Genomic DNA, 18,176 nt, shown 5'->3' on the forward strand with positions numbered 1-18,176 from the left:
GAGAGAGAGGGAGTTATGGCATGGAAGAATGAAACATTGCAGCCCAACTGTCACAAATTAAAGGGGGGGAGTGTATATATTACTCCCTTTGCTTGGAATTTTTTGGGAAATCATTCATATTTGAAACTCTACCATTGGTATGTTGGACAATGCTTTCCCTGGCTGGGCTCAGTGGCATCGGTAGGAAAGGAAAAGGGGCTCAAAATATGCAAGATGGCAGCTGTGACTCAAGTTGTGTCCCTTTTATCTCTGTATCAATATCACAGGAACATACCTGAGCCTTGGATGGCTATACTACTTCGATCAATCAAAACAGAGCTGGAAGAGACCTTGGAGGTATTCTAGTCCAACCCCTCATGCTCAAGCAGAGGACCCTATACCATTTCAGACAAGTGGCTGTCCAGTGTCTTCTTAAAAACCTTCAGTGATGAAGCACCCACAACTTCTGAAGGCAAACTGTTTCACTGGTTAATTGTCCTCATTGTTAGGAAATTTCTCCTTAATTCCAGGTTGCTTCTTTCCTTGATTAGTTTCCATCTATTGGTTTTTGTCTTGCCTTCCAGTGCTTTGGAAAACAAGTTGACTCCCCTCAAATACTGGAAAACTATCATGACGCCCCTAGTCCTTTTTTCTCTAGACTAGCCATACCCAATTCCTGCAACTGTTCTTCATGTGCTTTAGTCTCCAGCCTTTAATCATATTAGTTGCTCTTCTTTGCACTTTATCCAAAGTCTCAACATGTTTTTTTGTAATGTTGTGATGAAAATTTTTTGCCAATTTTTCAGGTGGCATGTGCCATCTGTAAAACATTTTGTATTGATTCTCCTTATATGCAGTGACATTGTTAATTTATAATTCCTTTCCCATAGCTGCTCCTATTTATCTAACTCAATTGAATATCCAAAAATTTTTGCCCAAACTATCTTTGTTTTTTTACTTGTTCTTCTTCTAGTTCAATGCTAAGTAAGTAATTGTATTTTTTTAATTATTTTTTCATCTGTTCCTGTGAGTATCTTATCCAGTTCGATCATTTCTACATAAAAACCATATAGTTTAATGTCTTTTTCATATCTTCTTTGTATTTGCATACGAGTATATCAGTCCATCTCAATCCCTTGTTCTTCTATCTCTTGTTTCCCTTCCAATTCCCCCTTATCTGTTAATATATCCTTGTATCTAGGGATTTATAAAGTGGTACTAATACTTTGCATGATTTTGATTCTATCCTTGGTTTATACAACCAAGGAACTGTATAAACTTCCTTGGTTGTACAAACAAAGGAAGTTTATACAACCAAGGAGGTTTATACAGTTCCATCATCTACTTTGATAAGGCACCAATGATTGTGCGCATCCTATGAAGATCTTTTAGACTCAGGTTCAAAAAAAGGATCCATCTACTTTAATGAATAGTGGAGGAATTATGCATCAAAGTGAGGTTGGAGACTGTTCTTCTGAATACTTCTATAAACATGCATTACACAACCCTAATTCTTATCACTCATAAGAGGATAAATCAGGCAAAAGACCATCTTAGGGCCAAATTTTGTTTCTTGCATTGGCCAATTACTTAACTCAGGACATTTGCAAGCAGGAGATGGATATCTCCAGCCTGCCCATATTATTCTCCTGCAACTAGTATTTGGAGCCATGCAGCTTTCAGCCTGGAGCAGTAACTCTTGATAGACTTGTCCTTCAAGAATTTATTTAGTCCTCTTTTAAAGCCATCCCATTAATGGCCAGTGTCCCATCTAGGTGCTATAAATTTCACAGGTTATTTATGCAGTGGGTGTAAAGAAAAGCATCCTTTGGTCTGCTTTAAATATCCTGCCAATCAATTTCATTGAACAATCCTTGGGACTAATATTTTTGCAGTAGCTTTACCAGCCCTGAGCTACATTTCCTTCCTTTTTCAATCACATTTCTTTCCCTTTTCTAAGAAAGCGTTCAGAAGTTCACCCTTTTCTCAAAATCCCCATTGTTACTTCCCCATCTTTTCCAGATTAGAAGGAAATTTTATCTTTAATTCTTTACCGTTACTGTTACTGAGTTACTCAATAAAGTGGCTTGCTCAGGTTGGTGAAAATGTTCCCAAATAGATCAGCGAAATGCTGAAAATGGAAGCACAAGCAAGTTATATTTTTTTCATATGTGGTGGACATGGTCCAGAAGCCAGGAAATATTGGACTAAAATAAGAAGATGGCTAGAGGAAATTATGAACCAACAAACTGAATTAAAACCAGAATTATTTTTATTAGGTATAGTAAGAGGAAATTATTGCAAGAAAATTCAATATATTATACTGCACATAATAACCGTGGCCAGAATCACCTATGCGCAAAATTGGAAAAACGAGAACACTCCTTCTGATAGCATGGTGATAAAAAAGATGCTAGAATGTGCAGAGATGGAGAGGCTAACAATGGAAATAAAAAAAAGGGGGAGAAATGGAATATTATTTGATTTGGGACACATGGTATAATTGGTTAGAGAATAGAAGTAAAGAATAAGAATATAAAGATAATTTAAGCGGTTTAAATTAATTAATTTAAGTTAAAAGGAAATATACTGTATTTTTCGAAGTATAAGATGCACCGGAGTATAAGACGCACCTTAGTTTTTGGGGAGGAAAATAAGAAAAAAGCTGATTAGTGCGTGGATCGGCCTCCCAGAATACCCCCAATCAGCTGTTCCCAGAGGAGAATTTTAGCAACAGGTTCGTTGGTTATGAGCTCTGTGCCTTGCTTTTTTTTCAGCCTCTGAAACTTCTGAAACTCCTTTTCAGAAAAAACCTTTTTTTCTGCCTCTGAAAGCCTCCGAAACAGAGCTTCATAAAAAAAGCCTCTGGAACTTCATTTCAGAGGCTTTTTTTATGAAGCTTCATTTCAGAGGCTTTTTTTATGAAGCTCTGTTTCTGAGGCTTTTTTCAGCCTCTGAAACCTCTGTTTGAGAGGCTGGGCAGGGCTACATTTGGAGTATAAGACGCATCCAGATTTTCACCCTCTTTTTTGGGGGAAAAAGGTTCGTCTTATACTCCGAAAAATACGGTATCTAGTTATAAATAATGATATAATACAAAGAACAGATATGTAGTTAAATGGTAAGGAAGAACAATGAAAATAACTGATATGTATTTCTGAGTGATACTGGTACTGGAGCACTGTAAAGATTGAAAATGTGATATAAAATGAAAAAAAACTGTTCAATAAAAATAAATAAATAAATAAAGTGGCATGAGAACCTGGAGAGGATGTCTTGAATGGATTCCATATTGTTGGAAGGAATATCCATCTAGTTCAGTTCCAAGCTGGGAGAAAGGCACTGGAAACAAAATGGAGGCTGGAGGCTGATTGGAAAGAGGGTCCATTTATTGATGAAACAGAACCATCAAGACAGTGGATGGGAGATAGGTAGAATCATAAGGGAGGAGAGGGATAGTTGGGGTCAAAGTTGTTTTGGATAAAGGGATGCAGTGGCTCAGTGGCAAAGATGCTGAGCTTGTTGATCGAAAGGTCGGCAGTTCAGCGGTTCGAATCCCTAGTGCCGCATAACAGGGTGAACTCCCATTACTTGTCCCAGCTTCTGCCAACCTAGCAGTTCGAAAGCACGTAAAAAATGCAAGTAGAAAAATAGGGACCACCTTTGGTGGGAAGGTAACAGCGTTCTGTTCCCCTTTGGCATTTAGTCATGCCGACCACATGACCACAGAGAAGTCTTCGAACAGTGCTGGCTCTTTGGCTTTGAAATGGAGATGAGTACCGCCCCCTAGAGTCAGGAACATCTAGCACATATGTGCGAGGGGAACCTTTACCTTTTTAACCTGGGGTAGGGAGTTGAAAACTGCAAAACAAATGGATATCATTTGGTATAAGATGCTATCTTATTTCTTCATCTAAGGTTTCTCGTAAGTATCTCCTAATTCCTAGGGAATCATGGGGAGAAGTATGGCATGGAAGAACTGGAAATTCCTCCTGTGTGTGGTCCATCTTGAATAAATCTTAGAGTCCAGCAGTCACAATTTAAAACAAAAACAAAAAACAGTACATTGGTAACATAGCAAAATTCCGGTTGCTTATAAAATGCTATAAATCCAGGGATGTTTAATTATTCACTTTGTCCTAATGTGGTTATATGTGTACCATTTTATTGTAGCCTAAGCAAATTCATTAGCTTTATGAGAGAGTAGTTATCACTTCATCCACAGATTGTTATGCAGCTAATGACACGAAGATGGGAATGTAATTAAAACCTTGAGAGCTTTACCAGTGTTACTCTTTGTTTTAATGTACTTCTTTTTTCAACGACACAGGGCACTAATTCTCTCAGAAATGAAAAATGTGTGTGCAAATCACAGATTAATGTATGCATGCACACACACACACACACACAAAAAAAAGTTGTAAATTAAGCTTCAGAGTGGGGTGTTGAACAGTTAAGACGTTCATCAATAAGACTGATATTGAAATCCCCTTTGTTTTATTACAACATTTGCAAAAATACAACACTATTTTGACAGAATATTTTGCCTAAAAAAATTAGTGACAAAAATGTCTAGCTTAGCCTATAGCCACCATCCAAATCATAAATGAGGTCCAGCCATAGTTAGCCCAAGTCACCTATTGATACAGTCACACAAAATTATTTTAGGTTGGAGTCAACTCAACCCTCTATCCAATGGTGGGATTCAGTCAGTTCGTACCACTTTGGGAGAACCGGTTGTTAACCTGCTGAGCAATTTGGCAAACTGGTTGTTGGAAGAAATCATTAGGGCAGAGAACTGGTTGTTAAATTACTTGAATCCCACCACTGCCTCTATCTAAAAATAAATAAATAAATCTGGCTGCTCTTTGGAGTGTCTTAAATACTTTGCCTAATCTTAATCTTATAGTACACTATGAAAAAGTTTTAAAATTGTATGATAAAGCATTGTTAATGATTGCAGTATGAATATAAAAAGTAATTAATAGATTATTAATCATCCCTTGTGTACATTAAACCTCAATTTTCAAATATGCTGTTCATAAATCTGCATTTGTCTGTATTAGAGCTTTGCTTAAAAGACAACAAAAACAACATCTTTAAGTGTTTTGAGAAGAGATAATTCTCAGGCTAAGTCTATGATCAAGAATTGAGACCCGAGTAACAAATAGGGACAACAACTTTTGAAGCCTTTCTTACTTCTCTCATCGTTGTCTTTGTGTAACTTCAGAAGTATCTCCTCTGATTTCCCCTATGTGAGTCATAATTAAAATCCGGCATTGAAAAGTGAGAAAGACAAATACTGACAAGAGGATAAACAAACTGAAATAATACAATTTGCTGTGCGTCATTTGCATGTTGTGTCAGCATACAGATTATCACCAAAATTACTTTGGGCAAATCTGTTATACAGTTGTTGCTGGATCATTGATGGAGCAGTGCCATCTGACTGGGTTTTATTTCCACTGTCAAAAACCACAAGAAAATTGCTGAGATATAAAAGCTCTAAAGTTCATTAACTAGTGGCAGTCAAACATGAATAAGTGTTTTGGACCCCTGAGTAATCAATGAATCTACATCTTTAAATCTGGCTTCAGGGGATTATTTCAAGAGGCATATTTTTAGAGCAACAGAAGGTAAGGTGATGGTCCCATTTGTTGGCTCTTTATATCTTATTCGATATACTTAACATGGTCAGTGATCATGGATTACAGGGCTGTAATGCCTTTGGGTTGTTCTTAGTACATAAACCTAACAAAAATAATGATAGTAACAATAAGATTACTGTTCATTAAATTATGTTGTAATCCATAAAGTGAATTGTGCATGAGAGTCTCTGTGTCTATATGAAAAAATGATAGAGGAAAAATACTCTATTGTTTAGAGTCATTCTTTTGATTGAAGTAATTTATCCTGAAAGTTAATGTATTCTAAACTAATTCAGAGACTAATAACTGCTTAAAGCAGAGGTGAAATCCAGCAGCTTCTGACAGGTTCTGGAGAACCGGTAGAAGAAATTTTAAGCAGTTCAGAGAACTGGTAGCAGGAAGCTGGAGTAGTTCAGAGAACCGACAAATACCACCTCTGGCTGGTCCCAGAGTGGGGTGGGAATGGAGAGTTTGCAGTCTCCTTCTCCTGGAGGTGGGTGGGAATGGAGATTTTGCAGTATTGTTCCCCTGCCATGCCCACCAAGCCACACCCAACAAGCCACACCATGCCCACCAAGCCACACCCCAGAACCGGTAGTAAAATAATTTGGATTTCACCACTGGCTGAAAGATACATAAAAACATTTTTTATGTATATGAGACGAGTGTCATAACCTATTTTAATCTGTCTGCAATGACTTTGAGAGCTGATCTGATGAGATTTGAGAAGAAATTTGGTTGCATGATCTTCAGAATGACAAAAGCAGATAAGAAAGGGGTGTTTCCCTGACCCACTCTTTTAATCCTGTTCATGCAGAAAATGAATGTGAAATTCTGCTTGTTTTCATTATGCCTTTCTTATTCCAATAAAATATTTAATTCTCGTGAGGCTGAATGTGCTTTCTCTTCAGAAATTTTCAATTACATTTTTCATATACACTTTATGCATACATGTTTACGGGAGCTCAATCAACAGTCAGAAGTCCTCCAAAGAAAGACCTATTTATCTGGTTGTTTACATCGAACATCACAAATCATGAGCATTTTAATCATTGCAGGAACAGATTAATTCTTATTGAAATTGGAGCATAATTTTTAGATACTCTGAACTACTCAAAATTTCCACTACCAGTTCTCCAGAACCTGTCAGAACCTGCTGAATAGCACCCCTGCAATAGTGGAGCCGTTGCATTAACTTGGTAGCCCTTTGTAAATCTCATTCCAGGAACTGAACATGCCAAATTGTTAAATAACCCAAATTGTGCTTAACTCAGTGTTTCTCAACCCTAGCAAGTTTAGGAGAGGTGGATTTCAACTCAGGGGTGGGTTCTAACCAGCTTTACTACTGGTTCTCTTTGTGTGCGTGCTTCGCTCACATGCACGCCAAACTTGCCCTTTGCGCAAGCACGTTGCAAATCTGCCCAGCTGAGGTGCGGCAATCTGCTCTGCCGCACCTCTCAGCTGGGCGAAAAAAGAAGAAATATAAGGTCGGAATAATGCGGGTGGGGGGGGTGCGGGAGGGCCCAGCTACCGAAGAAAGAGAACCGGTTCAGTGATGTAATAGTGTCACCGCTACCGGCTCGGCTGAACCGGGTCCGAACCAAGAGCAACCCACCACTGTTTCAACTCCCAGAAATCCCCAGGCAGCCATGAAGTCTTAACTTTGCCAAGGCAGAGAAACGCTGACCTAACATCTTTATTGTTTTGGGTTCAGATGTCATATTGCATCACTACCTTTCAGTGGCATTACCTATCTCTTCTTGATTGAACTCAAAAAGCCAAGTAGAGCTGCACCTGTTTGGATAGGAGATTACCCAAAAAATCCAGCAGGGATAAGCTATATTTGCCAACACCCACCATCTGCTGTCAAAATATAATTGTGGAGCCCTAAGGAGATAATGCGAAATCAACCAGTGTTCCTCTTCCATGTCACAGCACTCTGTGTTGTAGTATTTCATTCCTGTAAAACTCCTAATGTCTTTGACTACTCTGCAGTCACAAATGCTAGAACAGTCACAATATCCAGTGGCAGCCTAGAAGCATGAATAACAATTTGCATACTTTTGAATCATAAATGTGTTTTGCTGCAGCTGAGCTGCCAGAGTTCATTTATTTATGTTTCCCCTGACATGTTTCTCATTTATCTATGGTGCTGTTTAAATGGGAAGCAGGAGAATGATCACTATTTATTTTCAGTATGTACCACTGAAAATTGCTGTTATAACAAGGCGGCTATTCTGTCATATAAAATTAAGCTGCTGGAAAGCCCTGAATTTTGTAATTTATCTGAAAAATGACAGCTTAGAAACCTTCTGAGATTTCTTTTTTTCCCTCCAGTCGTCTCTTGGAAATGTTAGAGAATTCCAACCCTTCCAATATCCAGGGATTGATCCAATATCCAGGGATTCCTATTCTTAGGATGCAGGAAGCCCACTGCTGATCAAACCAAACCTTTCAACAGGCTTGAAGGAAACAAGGCTGCACTGAAATTTACTGACCTCTTCAGCAATCTAGGATAGCATCTTTGCTTTTTTAAAAAAAGTGGTTTCATTTCAATTTCCTTTATTTTTGTTAGTAAATTAGTACCTTGAAAAATATTCTGCCCCAGCTTATAAAACAATATGACAGTATGGCCACCCTGGGTTTTAAACATAAAAACAATATTAAAAGACCAGTAGAAAGTTTTTTAAAAATAGCACAAAGTCCCTGACCTTGGCTTCCTCATTTCCTTCAGTGTGATCTTCCTTCATACTTGGTGTCTTTCAAAAATGTGGGCTTCAGCTATTGAGAAAGCTGGCAGTTGAAGTCCACACAACTTAAGGACACCAAGGAAAAACTGTATAGGAGCATCCAGACTTAAAAAGAAAAAACTTAGGAAGAAATTGTCCCAAGAGTTCTCTTAGGGCAATGTAGGTTCTCAGTAAGTAACGTATTTTTTGGACTTTAAGATGCACTCCCCCCCCCCAAAAAAGTGGGTGGAAATGTCTGTGTGTCTTATAGAGCAAATGTTGCCGAAGCCACACCCACCCACCAGCCCCCACCCTTCAGCCTCTGCCTCCCAGTAATTTGCCTCCTTGAGCAATCAGCCTGGTCAGCTTCAGCACAGCTTGATTTCACACAGGAGCAGCTGATTGATGGTTGGATCTGCCTCTTGGAATACCTCCTGTCAGCTGTTCCAGGCTGCAGGGATCGCTGCCACCCATTGCCGCCGCCACCTATTGCCACCTCCACGCACCCCATTTTCGGCCTCCATGTGTCACATTTTCGGCCTCTGCTGCCACCTATCCCTGCCTCCTGGAACAGGCTGAAAATCAGACACACAGAGGCTGAAAATGGGGTGTGCGGAGGCCAAAAATGGGGCACGTGGAGGCCAAAAACGGGACACACAGAGGCCAAAAATGGAGTGCGTGGAGATAGCAATAGGTGGCAGCAGCAATGGGCGGCAGCAATCCCCACAGCCTGGAACAGCTGATCGGAGGTATTCTGGGAGGCAGATCCAACCGCCAATCAGCTGCTCGTGCTAAATCAGGCTGTGATGAAGCTGACCAGGCTGTTTGCTGTTTACTACAAGGATGCAAATTGCTGGGAGGCAGAGGCGGAGGCAGATTTTTTTTTCCTCCCCAAAAGCTAGGTGTGTCTTATAGTCTGAAGTGTCTTATAGTCCAAAAAATATGAAACTTTCTATCTTGACCTCTTCAGTTACAATTTCTGGAGAAGATATCTCCTCAGTCTGTTTAGAACAGTCCAGACACCCAGAAGGAAAACAGTATGTTTTGCTTTAACAAGGTGGATGGATGTAGCTGTTTATCTATATCCTGGCCTTAAAAATCATTCCAATCAATCTGAGTGGTACACAATTCCACAAACCCCTAGTTTTGGTTAAAAACAGAAAAATATTTGTTATCTTATCAAAATTAAACCTGAAAATCATAAACTATAATATATAAACCAGGAATCTAATCCCTGAAAATTTAGGGGCCAACTCACTGTGCAGAGAAATAGCCCCAACTCTGCCCCTCAGGTTTCATGGAACAACCTGTCAGGCCAAAGCCCAAAGATGACACAGCGAAATCCAACCGAGTCCTGTTGTTTGCTTACACCTAATAGACAGTATCTTGACAGACTAAAGCTGAAACTTTCTAACCTAATGGATACATCCTGAAAGATTCTAGGGTGTGCAACTCTGAACCTCTCCCAGCTCTATTTTATTCCTTTCTCCTTTTGTTTCTTTTCTGTTTTCTTTTTGCCTTTGAGTCAATGTTAACTTATGGTGACTGCCTGGACTAGTCTTTGAACTTTTTTTAGCAAGATTTCAGAAATGGTTTGCCTTTGCCTCAGTGGTGAAATCCATTTTTTTTTTACTACTGCTTCTGTGAGTGTGACTTGGTGGGCGTGGTGTGGCTTGGTAGGCATGGCTTGGTGGGCATGGCAGGGGAAGGATACTGCAAAATCTCCATTCCCTTCCTACTCCTGGGTGAAGGATATTGCAAAATCTCCAATCTCCATTCCCACTGTACTCTGGGGCCGGCCAGAGGTGGTATTTGCTGGTTCTCTGAACTACTCAAAATTTCCGCTACCAGTTTTCTAGAACTTGTCAGATCCTGCTAGATTTCACCCCTGCCTTGCCTGCTTCCTTGAGGTGAGAAAGAAGGACTAGCCCAAAGTCTCCGAACTGGCTTTGTGTCTAAGGTGAGACTAGAACTCACAGTCTCCCAGTTTCTAGCCTATTGCCTTAACCACAACACCAAACCAGCTCAAGTTTATTTCTTAGAATGGCAGAAACAAATGCTTAGATCAACATAGTTATTATTCTATTAAACTGGTAACACGGCTGCGAGTGTAAGATGATACAAAGTCCATGGAAATTAGATATAATCATATTCTTTGCTCTATTTGTTTCCCTGTCTGGAGTTATTTTTAACCTTGTATACTTTAATTGAGTGGGTGTCTAAAAGCTTAACTTGTTCCATTTAGCACAGTGAATAATGTGGCTTTTCTGTCCTTTTTTTGACGTGCAATCATTTCATTTTCTGTCTCCATCATAAAATCTTTGAATCGAATGCCATGCTGATCATGGAACCAGCTTCCCTATACTGTCATATTAAGTCTGGGTCAGTGATCCAGAAGAGAGAAAAAAAGACTGATTATGAAATTCTAAAAGAGATTCAAGCTACCATATTTTTCAGAGTATAAGATGGACCTTAGTTTTTGGGGAGGAAAATCGGGGGGGGGTGTGTCTGCTTCTGCCTACCAGGTATTCATCTGGCTAGCATCCTTAGCCTGGTCAGCTTCAGCACATTAGTTTGCTGGTTGTGAGCGTATTAAGCTCGTAAAAATGAGCTTGGGAATATGTTTTTTAATTTAATATGTCAACTTTTACAGCTGCCTATTCATAAGAATTTGATAGTAGCTTTGCCTACTAGTTGTTTCAAGTCCAGGAAGGAGATGGTGAGTTCCAATTTCTTTTCTTCAGAGTTTCATGAAATAGTGATATAGGTGATATTCCAGTAGGTATAAACAGCCCTTAATCTATAGTTACAAAGACAATTACATTTATTTTTTTTAAGTGCCATTAATCAGAAGTGTCCATGGGGTGAGGTCAAGATGATGGCCAAAAAAGCTAAGATGTTGACCACAACCATATATTCAAAGCCACCATATTAACTTCTTTTGATTCATCTATGGATGTCTCCCTCATGAACTTCAGATCAATTTTCCATAATTCTTTGGTTACCACACAAAGCTTGGCTTCCCAGTTGCATAACAATTTACATTTTAGGTGGACTAATTTGGTTGTGGATATGAAAGGGGAAAAAAAATTAAGTGTATTATTTTTCCAATAAAGTTTGTGAAGGTATAAACTTTTCTTAATGTATCCTTAATGTATTCAGTAGTTAAAAAGAAGAGGATTATAGATGTGAATGTTAATTAAAATGTAATCACTACTACAGTTGATAAATTTGCTAAACTGCAGATGAGTAACTGCTAATTTAGATTACTGAACATCTCTATTTGAATGACTTTTATCTATATGCATTAGAGAATTAGACAGGTTGAAAAGCTTACTGCTACAGAAACAGACGACTTAAATCAAGTTCCATCTCTACAATAACTGATTGTACAGCTAACTTATTTGAACTGGGTGAGCTGTATGAGTTAATCAGAAGATTAATTAACTAAAGCTTTAGCTTATTAATTCAAATACATTCCGTCCCCTGCCCAGCCCCCAGATTTCGCTGGTTCCAGAACTGCCTCTTTGCCTCAGCCTGCCGAACAAGTGTCTCTTCGAATTGGAGAAGGCCATGCTGCATCTTTAGCCTCCAAGCTGAACGATTGGAGGTCAAGGTTTCCCAGTTGTCAGTGTCCATTCCCAGGGCCTTTAGGTCCCTCTTGCAGATATCCTTATATCACAGCTGTGGTCTCCCTCTGAGGCACTTTCCCTGCACTAATTCTCCATACAGGAGATCTTTCGGAATCTGACCATCATTCTCACGACATGCCCAAGCCAGCATAGACATCGCTGTTTCAATAGTGTATACATGCTAGAAATTCCAGCACGTTCCAAGACTGTGCTATTTGGAACTTTGTCTTGCCAGGTGATGCCAAGAATTAGTTGGAGACAGTGCACATAAAAGGTGTTCAACTTTTCAACTGCCCTCAGTGTGGAAGAGATTGCCACTCTTGAATTGGCCTTTTTAGTCACACTAGATGTTTTTTTAGGACCTCTTTTCAGAGCACGATACCATAGTCTCTTGAGACTGAAGGATGCCAATGATTAATTCAAAAGTTAATTAATAAACTGAAATAGGATAATGTGGTAGGGTATTTTTTTTAAAAAAAAAATCCATCTCAACACTGATAACATTGAATAAAAGTCAATGAAAGAAGAAGCGACATAAAGATTGATTTTTTTAAAAAAAAATAATCAATCTAGATCTCAATTAATAAATGAAACTTTTCTTGTCCTCTAGCAGATCAGTTCTGATTGAAGTTGATCATACATAATAATTCTATAATGTAAGAAAGTGGGGTGTTGAAAAAATGTTAGAGGAAAAAAAAGCAGGCAGGATCGTAACTGGTAAATGGAAAAGACAGAAATGGAAAGGGCAAGAGCTACTGTTTTTTTGATTTTAGAAAAAAGAGGTAAGAGAAGCAGCGTTAAGAATGAGAAACAGAGGGCAAAAATATATTGCTTCTCTTTGGAGTGAAAGTTGGGTGCTATTTGCTTCTACTGGACCTGGATGAGAGTGGGATCCAGAGGGGAAGGTAGGTGGTAGAGAGGAGTAGTGCGATAATAGATGGGTGGCCTGTGTGAAGGTAGAAGAGATTAGTAGCTGCTGAGGAACTATATCAGAAAACATCTTGAATGAAAGGACAGACTTGAATTATATCATTGAGAACTCGCTGAATAAGAAGGGGAATATCCTCCTCTCTGAAATTCAGGATATTATTGCCTTGTGATGAACTTTTTACCTCAAACAAAAATTGCCATTAGTGTAAATGTCTATGGAGATTCTCAGTCATCCAGTTCATGGTTGCCCTAAAGGTGCTTTTTTCAAGAGCAACTGGACTTTCTTGTTTTTCTTTGAAGACATTTTGCTTCTCACCCAAGAAGCTTCTCCAGCTTCAGCTTCTGCTCTGCGCATGGCCCCATTGCGAACCAGTAGTAAAGGTAAGTAGAACCCACCTCTGCCTCGCACATATGTGCTAGTCGTTCCCAACTCTAGGGGGCAGTGCTTATCTCCTTTTCAAAGCCGAAGAGCCAGCGCTGTCCGAAGACATCTCCATGGTCATGTGGCCAGCATGACTAAATGCCAAAGGTGCACAGAATGCTGTTACCTTCCCACCAAGGTAGACACCCTATTTTTCTACTTGCATTTTTTACGTGCTTTCGAATTGCTAGGTTGGCAGAAGCTTGGATAGTAACAGGAGCTCACTCTATTACATGGCACAAGGGATTCGAACTGCTGAACTGCCGACCTTTCAATCGACAGGCTCAACATCTTAGCCACTGAGCCACCACATCCCTCTTCACTAACGTACAGACATTATTTTCTTGGCAATAGTACACAGACAATTTACTATTCCCTTTTTGTCCAGGAAATTTTTTAACTTTCAGTCTAGTCCATAGCTGTTGTGAGGCCCGAGGCTTCCCATCTCCCAAATTAACCCTGCTTTTCCATAGCTAGACAAGGCCAGCTAGATGCTCCACTGAAACATGCTATAATGGAGAACAGAGCATCTTGAAAGAATGAATCAATAAAATTGCATGAATGGAAGAAATTTATAGGAACTATTACTTGATCCATCACATTTTCCCTTTTTCCATGGCATTTATGCTAATTATCAATCAATCAATAGTGAGCTGAGCAGGATATCTATATTGGCAGACCTGTCATCTTAAATTAAATCAGATCAAGGCTTTGAAAGTTGGGTGGTAGCTTTGCCTTAAAGGAGGTGCCAGAATATTTCATAGATTTATTGTCATGCTAAAAGACTTCAAATCTCAAACATCCTTATTCTTTTCGCTCCATCCTTTCAAAAAATGAAGCAGTTGCAGACATTTGAATGCTTCCCTATTAAAGCTGCAGATCAATGTTTTATCATACGAAATGTTGACTTTGGTTAGATTTTAATTTAATCTTTTGCCTAGAATTCTTGAAACACTATTTAGAATGAAACCTTGCTGATTCCAAACTGCAGTTTTGGAAAGGATTTTGGCAGCTTTACATATCTTTTTGCATATGGGGTGTCAGCAGGAGGCCATCTCTCAAAAAGGCAAAGCATGGTAACCTAAAATAAGAGGTGAAGCTTCAATCGAATTGTTGGAGAACTATCTGGCCCTTTTTGATAGCCAATCATACTATGATGTCCCTGGTAGAAGAATGAACGATGGTGACCATGAAACCCACTGGAGCAAATTGTTCAAACTAGGGATTTGAATCAGGGGTGGGTTCTACTTACCTTTACTACCAGTTCACAACGGGATCACAACAGGAAGCTTCTGTGCATGCACAGATCGCCGATGACAACATCCGGGGCAGTGGGCGGAGCCTCCCGCTGGTTTTACGGTTCTTGTGAACTGGTCCGAACTGGGGGCAACCCACCACTGATTTGAATAATGAAAGAAATAATTAATAAGAGACTTAGGTTAATATGGGTCTCAATCCAGTTGATGTTATTATTGGACTATCTTTCTTTTTGAAGAAGCCAAGAATGGTATGTAGAAATAAAACAATCCTTAATCTAAAAATAGCTAAAACTTGAAACATGAATTAGCTATAAAAACAATAAAAGTATAATAAAATAAAGCTATGTCAGGCTTTATTGCTCTATAAAAATGAAATCTTTTGATCTCCTTCCCTCCCCCCTCCATTAGAAAGCTGACAAACATAATTATTTTTGGAGGGAGGGAGGGAGGGAGGGAGGGAGAGGGAGGGAGGGAGGGAGGGAGGAAGGAAGGAAGGAAGGAAGGAAGGAAGGAAGGAAGGAAGGAAGGAAGGAAGTCAATGTTTTCTGACAACCAAAACAAATTGAATCTCAGGTTAGAAAGTATGAAGTTTTAACTTTCAGAAAAAGTTGACTTTCCTAATCAGGAGTGAACTGATCAAGAGCACCCAAGCTGCATGCAGTCTGCAAGAGGCCCAAATATTGGATGCTTACAAGAAAACAGGAAAGAGAAATGAGAATGATTTAGTGAGTTCTTCTAAATAATTAATCCACTAGAGAAAAATCACACTCATTTTTTTCATGACCAGTCTGAGCCCTCCAGGGATGACTATTAAACTCACCCCATGAATAATGCATTTTATTTTAATAGTTTTTGAAGAAGGCTTGTCTCTCTTTTATTTGTCCATTTGAATCTGTGGTACACTAATGAAGCTGATTATCATTTTCCAAAGTCGGTCTCCTATAATAATAACCTTAAGCAGCCCCACCACCACTCCATTCAACGGAAAGATATATGCTTTTTTCTCCTAATTTGTGCCACTAATTCTATGTTGAATTCAGAATGGGGCAGGGGTGAAATCTACTTACCTTCCCAACTGGTTCGGAAGTGTATGCGCCCCGCATGCTTGTCACGTGCACGCGCGGACCCTCTGCACATGTGCAAACCCTTCTGCGCATGCACAGTAGGATAAAAAACAGGTTACTTCCTGGTTAAAATCAGGAAGTAACGGTGACCAGGTGGGTGGGCAGAGCCTCGCACCGCCATCGCTACCGGTTCTCCAAACCACCAGCCGCCATCGCTACTGGTTCTCCAAACCACCAGCTGCCATCACTACCGGTTCTCCAAACAATCAGCCACCATCGCTACTGGTTTGGCCGAACTGGGCCGAACCAGGAGCATTTCACCCCTGGAATGGGGGTTAGAGAAGAAAGCAACTGGAATACCATTGAAAATGGCAACACTGTGTGTGTTTCACTTTCTATGATCTATACATAGCTACTCTCCTAAATAGCACTGGGTAGCATATATTTTTGATAATAATACAGGGCTTTTTTTTCCTATTGTAAACCCCATAGTTGTAGTTTTATAATTGAAAAGCTAAATCTTTTTGTACATATAATAGTCACTTCCATCACCAGCCTATTACAGCAAGTTGGTAAAATTATCGCTGTTTTATAGTTAGGAGTTCTAAGTCTAAAAATGGCTAAACAACTTAAAATAATCAATATCAGGGCTAGGGATCTTCTAGCTTGTCAAATGTTCACTGTACTACAGTTGCCATCATTTTATGCCTGCAGGGGTGTGTGTGTGTGTGTGTGTGTGTGTGTGTGTGTGTGTGTGTGTTTCTGTCTGTCTGTCTGTCTGTCTGTGTGTGTGTGTGTGCGTCTGTGTGGGTCTCTCTGTGTAAAAGGGGCCTCTATGCTATTCTAATGAAAGATTATGTTATCTTATGTTTTCTTTTCCAGCAAGATGGTTTAACTACAACAACAACATAACAAAATCAAGCAATAATATAAAATAATAATAGAAGCAATAACTGAAAGAAAAACTAGAGACTGCCATTCTTCACCCTTGGCTATGTTAGCTCAGGCTGCTGGGGTTTGTAGAAAAGCAACACATTTCTTTCTCCAAACTCTGTTTTCACCTATTAGATAATATTTCAACTAAAGTTTCTTGTGATGCTTTTTTTTAAAAAGGAATCACACATTATCTATTGAGTCAATAGCCCTTTAGGAGGAAACAGCCATCCAAGTTCAGAGAGGCAACAACTTTCATCTGTAAAACCCAATTACCATATATTCCAGCCTTTTCCAATTTTACAGTTTCTTGTGGTATCTTTTTTTTTCCAGCTAGTGCTCCTCATTCAGAATGGAATGGAATGGAATGGAATGGAATAGAATAGAATAGAATAGAATAGAATAGAATAGAATAGAATAGAATAGAATAGAATAGAATAGAATAGAATAGAATAGAATAGAAATCTTTATTGGCCAAGTGTGATTGGACACACAAGGAATTTGCCTTTGATGCATATCAGTGGTGGGTTTCTACCGATTTGCCCTGGTTTGGGCGAACAGGTAGTGGCGGCGGCGGGAGGCTCCACCTGCCCAGATGTCATCATAGATGCTCTGCGCATGTGCAGAAGGTTCTGGCCATACACAGAAGCGCTGCGCGTGAGCGAAGCGAGCGTGAGCGCACTCACAGTCCCGAACCGGTAGCGAAGGTAAGTGAAAACCACTACTGGTGCATATGCTCTCAGTGTACATAAAGAAAAAATAAAATATATTCATCAAGAATCATAAGATACAACACTTAGTGATAGTCATAGGATCCTAAAAAGCAATCAAAGCATACTAGGAAACAATAAAACAATGTAAGTTGTAAAGATACAAGCAACATGAATATAGCCATAAGTGGGAAGAGATAGGTACTAGTAAGGATGAGAATAGTAATACAGTCTTAGTAGTTAATTTGACAGTGTTGTGGGAATTAGTTGTTTAACAGAGTGGTGTTTGGAAAAAAACTGTTCTTATATCTAGTTGTTCTGATGTGCAGTGCTCTGTCGCGTCATTTTGAGGCTAGAAATTGAAACTATTTATGCCCAGGATGCGATGGGTCTATAAACGTTTTCACAGCCCTCTTTTTGACTCGTGCAGTATACAGGTCCTCAATGGAAGGCAGGTTGGTAGCAATTGTTTTTTCTGCAGTTCTAATTATCCTCTGAAGTCTGTGTCTGTCTTGTTGGGTTGCAGAACCAAACCAGAGAGTTATAGAGGTGCAGATGACAGACTCAATAATTCCTCTGTAGAACTGAATCAGCAGCTCTTTGGGCAGTTTGAGCTTTCTGGGTTAACTGAATAAGAATGGGGAATACTCATTCCTATATTCCTAGTGAAACGTGGACACTTCTGCAGCTAAAACAGAAATGGGGTTCTTGAAGGTGGAATGAAATACTTTCCTTATTAGTGCAGTGTTTTGTTATTTCAAATGAGATAATCAGGAACCCACTGTTTGATAAGTTTCTAATGTTATTTGCTTGTTAGAACAACAGTCAATGTATTCTTATACTGAGATCAAGCAACTGTTAAATGTGCTAA

The sequence above is a fragment of the Pantherophis guttatus genome, chromosome 3 (genome assembly GCF_059756535.1).
Source record: "Pantherophis guttatus breed Tessera chromosome 3, ASM5975653v1, whole genome shotgun sequence".
Classification (NCBI taxonomy): Eukaryota; Metazoa; Chordata; class Lepidosauria; order Squamata; family Colubridae; genus Pantherophis; species Pantherophis guttatus.